The 7,784-nt window shown below is 37.9% G+C and overlaps 1 long non-coding RNA gene across 1 annotated transcript; it reads right to left on the bottom strand.

Annotated features, from left to right (window-relative positions):
* Positions 1 to 6,896: 6,896 nt before the first annotated feature.
* LOC135758159 (uncharacterized) lies at positions 6,897 to 7,326 on the bottom strand. Its single transcript, XR_010536469.2, has 3 exons — positions 7,277 to 7,326; positions 7,053 to 7,116; positions 6,897 to 6,986 (listed from the first exon to the last, which is right to left on the bottom strand). It is a non-coding gene; the product is annotated as an uncharacterized lncRNA (long non-coding RNA).
* Positions 7,327 to 7,784: the final 458 nt, after the last annotated feature.

Here is a 7,784-nt window from a genome sequence, read left to right as displayed (position 1 = left end):
AACTGAGAAGGTTGCTGAACTAGAATCGCGCATCCGAACGCTAGTTGAGGATAGCAAAACCGCTAATGTTACTGTTGTAAATACTGTATCGAGCGAAAAGACTAATGGCTCGGTGCCGACATCAGATGCTAATGTAAACATTACAAATACTGTATCGAGCGCGCATAGTGTTCCGACATCAGATGCTAATGTAAACATTACAAATACTGTATCGAGCGCGCATAGTGTTCCGACATCAGATGCTAATGTAAACATTACAAATACTGTATCGAGCGCGCATAGTGTTTATCATAATACACATGGCTCGGTTCCGACATCAGAGTCAAGTCGGCGGTCTAACTGGGTGACTGTCAGGCGGCATAGTCATAAACGGCGTCCTTCTAAGACCCATAACGTTACGGTAGTTTCTAACAGATTCGATCCCCTAAGAAATACACTAGTTGAAACACCTGTTAAAAGTGCCCTGGTCATTGGAGATTCTATACTCAGGAACACTAACATTGTGGCACCAAACACCATAGTCGACTGTATACCGGGAGCCAGAACGTCTGACATTAGATCCAAACTTAAAGTGCTGGCTAATGCTAAACGGAAGTTTTCTAAGATTGTTATTCACGCCGGAACAAATGACACCAGACTCCGACAGTCGGAAATCACCAAAGATACTATTAAGGAGATGTGTGAAATTGCAAAAACAATGTCGGACAATGTAATATGCTCTGGTCCCCTCCCCGCCTACCGGGGAAATGAAACACATAGTAGATTAGTGTCTCTCAATGGCTGGATGTCAAAGTGGTGCCCTCAGCATAATGTAGGGTTTATAGACAATTGGAAGCATTTCTGGGGTAGACCATTCCTCCTAACCCGAGATGGCCTTCATCCGACATCAGAAGGAAGTGCTATACTCACCAGAAATCTGATTAATAGTCTTAATTCTGATATAGTATGACTATCCAGGGCCCATGTCAGGAAACAGACGGATCAGCTTAACTGTCCGTCTGTTGGCTGGCATGATATGTCAAGATCACATATATCCCAGCACTTCGAGTCGATCTTACCAGAATATCAACACATTTCAACTGTATCTGTTCCCCGAACAAGCAAATACAGAGCACCGCTTGTTACATCACGTACAAATTTGATCAACATAAAATTAGAAAACAATACATTACAAGATGAACCTCGAATGTTACAATTCGGCCTTCTTAACATTAGATCGCTTACCAATAAAGAACCTATTGTTAATGAAATAATTAATGACCAAAACTTAGATGCACTCTGTTTAACAGAAACCTGGCTTAAAGCAGATGACTACACTAGTTTAAACGAATCCACCCCACAAGACTATTATTATAAACACGAACCTCGATTAAAGGGGAGAGGGGGTGGTGTAGCTACAATATACAACAACATTTTTAAAGTTAACCAGAAATCTGAACTAAAATTTAACTCATTTGAACTAATGTTATTAAATATGGAAATAACTGATCGTAACAACAAACAGCTTTCTTTTGTCTTAGCTACAATTTATAGACCTCCGGGCCACCATGCAGATTTCCTTAAAGAAATAGCAAATTTCCTGTCTGAGCTTGTAGTCACTGTAGATAAAGCTCTTATCGTTGGTGATTTTAATATTCATGTGGATAACTCAAAAGATGCATTAGGACATGCATTTATGGATGTTCTAAATTCTCTCGGTATTAAACAAAACGTGTCAGGGCCCACGCATATTCGTAAGCACACATTAGACTTAATTCTGTCACTTGGACTCAATATTAATGACATTGAAATATCACCTCAGAGTGATGCAGTTTCTGACCATTACCTTGTGTCATACACTGTACTTCTAGATAGGATCACTCAATCCACAACATGCTACCGACTAGCCAGAACTATAATTTCCACCACTAAAGATAGCTTTATCAGCACTCTTCCAGACCTGTCCCAAATGAAACATGTAGCAGATAACTGTGACGATCTAGATACTGTAATAGAAAACCTGAACAATGTCTGTTCTAACACACTGGATGCCGTTGCTCCCATTCGAAAAAAGAAAATCAAAGAAAAACCGCCAGCTCCATGGTATGATCATCACACAGCAGCACTTAAAAAGGCAGCTAGAAAAATGGAAAGAAATTATAGAAGCACAAAGTTAGAGGTATGGCGTGTAGCATGGAAAGAGAGTGTTAAACACTACAGACAGGCTATAAAAACGGCCAGATCTACCTATCTCAGTACGCTTATTAAAGAAAATCATAACAACCCTCGTTTCCTCTTTAGCACAGTTGCAAAACTGACAAGAAACAAAGAACAAACAGAAACCAATAGTAAACTCCAACACAATAGTAACGATTTCATGAACTTCTTTTCTAACAAAATTACGGCTATTAGGGAAAACATCGTAACTACCCAAGCAGCCATCACTCTACCCATTAGTTCACTAAACACTAGATTACCATATGAACATCTTGATTCATTTAAACCTACTACAATAGATGAGCTCTCTAAACTAGTCACATCATCCAAATCATCGTCCTGTATATTAGACCCCGTTCCCACAAAACTACTTAAAGAGGTATTCCCTGTAGTGTCAACCCCGGTTCTAAATATCTTTAACTCATCGTTAAAAATAGGATATGTTCCAACAGCTTTCAAGCTAGCAGTTATTAAACCGCTGATTAAAAAACCACAGCTTGATCAGGGAGAGCTTAATAACTTTAGACCAATCTCAAATCTCCCTTTTCTTTCGAAAATATTAGAAAAAGTAGTGGCAAGCCAGTTACGCACATTCTTGACAAATAATAGTACGTATGAAAAGTTCCAATCAGGATTCAGGCCCCACCATAGCACAGAGACAGCGCTGCTTAGAGTTACAAATGACCTCCTGTTAACATCCGATCGTGGTGAAATCTCAATCCTTATATTACTAGACCTTAGTGCAGCCTTTGACACAATAGATCACACAATCTTACTCAATAGACTAGAAAACTATGTTGGTATCAGTGGTCAGGCGTTAGCCTGGTTTAGGTCGTATCTGACCAATCGCTATCACTTTGTTTATGTAAATGAGGAGCAGTCATATCACTCCCTGGTTAAATATGGTGTACCGCAGGGATCAGTTTTAGGTCCTATCCTGTTCTCATTATATATGTTACCTCTAGGAGACATTATCAGGAAACATAACATAAGTTTTCACTGCTATGCGGATGATACCCAGCTTTACATCTCCTTACATCCCAGCGAAACCCACACGTTTTCTAAGCTAACAGACTGCATTAGCGATGTTAGTGACTGGATGGCACATAACTTTCTTAAGCTCAACTACAATAAGACAGAGATGCTTATTATTTAACCGAATCGCTACAAACATAATATGTCAGATTACAAGTTGCACATAGATGGCTGCACTGTGGTACCATCTTCCTCGGTTAGGAACTTAGGTGTGATGTTCGACAGCAATTTATCCTTCGATAGTCATATCGGCAACGTCTGCCGCACAGCATTCTTCCATCTTAGAAATATCTCAAAAATACGCCATATGCTGTCTACATCTGACGCAGAGAAGCTTATCCATGCTTTTATGACCTCTAGAATAGACTATTGTAACTCGTTACTCGGGGGATGCCATGCAAATCAGGTAAACAAGCTGCAGCTAGTTCAAAACGCTTCTGCAAGAGTGCTTACTCGATCTAAGAAGTATGACCACATAAGTCCAATTCTGGCATCTTTACACTGGCTACCAGTTAATTATCGCATACAATTTAAAATATCACTAATCACCTACAAAGCCTTAAATGGCCTAGCACCCTCATATCTTAGAGAATTACTATCAGAATACAATCCATCACGTGCACTGCGTTCGCAAAACTCTGGTCTCTTAGTTATCCCTAAAATATCAAAAGTGTCTAAAGGTGGAAGATCCTTTTCCTACTTAGCCCCTAAGCTCTGGAATGACTTACCAACCGTTGTCCGAGAATCAGACACAATAGATACCTTTAAATCTAGACTTAAAACTTTTCTCTTTAACAAGGCATTCACATAATTTGTTTTAGTAATGGTACTCATCTCACAATAGATAGCTTGTACAACCTGATAAATAAATAAACTAAATCCTCATTTTTGTCAACATTTCAAAGCATGGTAAATGCTATTAATAAACTTAAGAAAATGTTTAATCTCTCCTTACTTGTTTACATATGTGCAGCAAACCATGGGCCGAGGCATAAACTTTCAAAAACAAATGTCACGTATAAAATAGAAAAGGCTACATATAAGGAAAAGAAACGCTACTTTGTGCACATACAAACCACAATACAAGGCCAAAACTTCAACACTAGACCAATAAAACCCCGAATCGGGCCATTAATTGCCAAGCGCAGAGGAGTGATAGAAAATTATGTATGGCATTATGTTATCACTTGTTCGGCCCTCCACCTGAAGTTTCTGAGTCGAGTAGGGGAGTACTGTGAAGCCTAGACAGGCATCAGGGAGATGGCTGGCGCAGTCACGTCCCCGTCTCCCCCTTTACTCCCTTGCTCGTCCGGATTTTAATAAAGCTCGGTGGGTATAGATTTGTGGTGTTAAGCCCACTAGTCGGGGGCGGTACTTCAGTCCTTAAAAGGGCGTCACTGCATCCATTTCCTAAAACATTCGCCGTCCCGTGCATTTTTCTTGTTCTCCCTAAACCGAACTGTGCAGAGTCTGTCACTGGGATGACGTATCTTCAATACGTATATGTGTGTGTGTATGTATGTGTATGTATGTATGTATGTATGTATGTATGTATGTATGTATATGTATATATGTATATATATATATATATGTATGTATGTATGTATGTTTGTGTATATGTACATGTGTATACATATGAATGGCCCCTACGCTAATTGGGTTTTGTTTTTCTTTCTTCATGTCTCGTCCTTGTCTCCGAGGACACTTGAGACAAACAGACCCAGTTCCGGTAAATGTGAAAGTCGGCACACCTCTGACTCACCGGCAGACCGTCAACGTGATGCCCAGCTGATGCATGACCAACGACCACCAGCAGAACCCGCTTTACCTCCGCCTAATCTCCTTAATCGTTTCAATGTATATATAAATATATCTCCCAAGGGTTTTTCCCTCCTAAGACTTTTTTTTACTTCCCCTGCTGAGTCTGGGGTTTTTTTCTCATAGGGGGTTTTTCAACCCGGGGAGGCAGCCTTCTTGGGCTTAACTTAGCACCCTCTTCTTTACGTTACATTAGCAATACGCACGCTTATAATGTTGATTCATAGCCGCAGCAAATTTAGCTGCTTTTGCTATCGTGTATTATGTTGTGCTATCTGTCGTTTTTCTATGCTTTCCACTGCTTCTATTATTGTAAAGCTGCTTTGAAACAATCACAAATTGTGAAAAGCGCTATATAAATAAAATTGAATTGAATTGAATTGAAACACACCAGTGGCTTTACTATCATCAGTATTAAACATGTTACCCCTTGAAGTACCCCTCCCCGCAGAGCCCCCCCACATAACAAATCCCAATTTAACCCATGGGTACCAACGTTGAATTAACGCTGGATTACCTTTCGGTTTTGCAAAAAATTTCAACGTTGAAATCACGACGTTGTTTCAACGTCACACTTTCAACATAGGTGAATTATGGTTGATATCATGACACAATTTCAACCTTCTATTTCCTTGTTGTTTTTAACACTAAATACAGATTTTTACTTTACACTAGCAATACTCACCATATGATTTACTGTAAACGTGTCATTTTTAGTGCAATTATCATATGAATGCAACTTGCTACGCATAACTTACAGTACAACCCCATTCATAAAACTAAACACTTAAGGAAGGTAAAGTTTAAATAAAGATGGCACGTGCCTACCCTTTCCAAATAAACATGAAAGCAGCTGTTAAAAATATTTTTTTATGGATAAAAACACATTCTTTCAAACAGTTAGGTTTCCAGTTAGTAGTGCAGAAGTGGAATTTTCTAAATATAGAATAAAATCATAAAATATGAAACAAAATCATGTTTAAAAGTCATTTTATTAATCTGAATAGAAAAACTTTATTCAAGAAAAACTGCAAATATGAATTTTGTTGTTGGCTTAGTTGACAGTCTTCTTATGGCCCCCACCACCCATCTATTCTGGCTCATTCTGTACTTTATACGATGACAGCATCTAAGGAGGGAAAAAAACACAAGATATTTAATTTTCAAAAAATGCAGCATTTTAGCCCATGTAGAAAAAAATCTTGTTATTGCACATCAGGGCAAGATGTGTTTTCTTTGATAGTCTGACTTGAAACATTGCATAGCCATCTGATGAAAGAACAAAGCTGTTGTGTTTACGAAGATGACAATGAGGTTCAATTAAGATCATCTACAGTGCATTCAGAAATCATACACCTTTCACTTTCAATTTTATGTTGTTGCATGATACTGTAATTGTTTAGATATTTTTACAAAGTAAAAACAGAATTTTAGAAACTTTTGCAAATGTATGAAATAAGAAAACACATCATATTTACATTATACATATTCAGACCCTTTGCAACAACATCTGCAATTTAGCTCAGTTGCCTCCAATTTCTCTCAAGGTTCCTGAGATGTTTCTACACCTTAAAGCGTCCTGATGAACACAAAGATTTTTTAAGGAATGTCTGCAACCAAACTGACCAGAAGCACCATTGACTTACATAGTAGGATAAAAGAATATTATGGTAGTGAATGGTGCTTCTGATCGATTTGGTTACAAATGAATCCAATACTGAATGCTTAAGTGATATTAACTTTAAATTTTCAACACCCCCAAATGAGATGCTTAACAAAGCAAACACAGACAGGTTGCTTTACGTGTGGGTCAAACAGCCTTTTGTGTAGTCCCTTACCAATTAAAACGAAGATGGACTTCAGAACTTCTGGACTGTCTGTGTAAGCCTTTAAACTCGCTCAGACCAGCAAGGCATCTTGTTAGCAGACATCCCGACCTGATCAAAAACTTTTGATTAGGAGATGTTCTAATCCTATTTTTAATATATGTTTTACAAACTTACCACAGGTGATCTGGCAAAGCGACTTATGAAACAGCATCTTCCCAAATCTCCTCTTCAGGCTCAACTTAGCGATCATTGCATTTGATAAAGTTTGGAAAAAGAAAAACATATTTCATTAGTATAGAAATATAAATGTAATCTTGTGGTAAGAAATACAGAAAACTGTGGCCCAAGTACAACTTTTAAAGAAATTAAGAATTTTTTGTCATAACACTATTCATTACCTTTTAAGGGGAAATGATTTGGGGATCTGGAAAGACACACTACTTCATCGCTCTGTATTTTATCACACGTCTTCAAATTGCATGGTGATCTGCCTACAATTTAAAACACATAATAAAATAAAAACAAGTCATAGCCCCTTTTAAAAAGAAAACATAAATTGTGAAATACAAAACACTGCATCTTAATTATTAGGATTAGTAGAATTTGATTTGGTTACAAAACAAATATTAAATGCATTGTAAGGTTTTAGGGGAGACGCTTCACAAAAAAGAAATGGTAAATTACGGATTTCTATTACAACATGGTATCTTGGTGGTGCATTACCAGGGTAGGTGGTCGCTCATTGACAATTAAAAAAAAAATGATTAAAGCCATAATACATAAAGATAAGAACAAATAAATGCTGTCATGTACACCACCACAAAGACCCATTTTTTTCTGTCAATATGAATCCTCTATAAAACTTGCATCAACATCCACTCTGAACACTGGATTAACTTTTGTCTC

This window comes from Paramisgurnus dabryanus, chromosome 14 (assembly GCF_030506205.2).
Source record: "Paramisgurnus dabryanus chromosome 14, PD_genome_1.1, whole genome shotgun sequence".
Lineage (NCBI taxonomy): Eukaryota > Metazoa > Chordata > Actinopteri > Cypriniformes > Cobitidae > Paramisgurnus > Paramisgurnus dabryanus.
The sequence above is the reverse complement of the archived record's forward strand: the minus strand, read 5'-3'. Positions and strand labels throughout refer to the sequence as shown.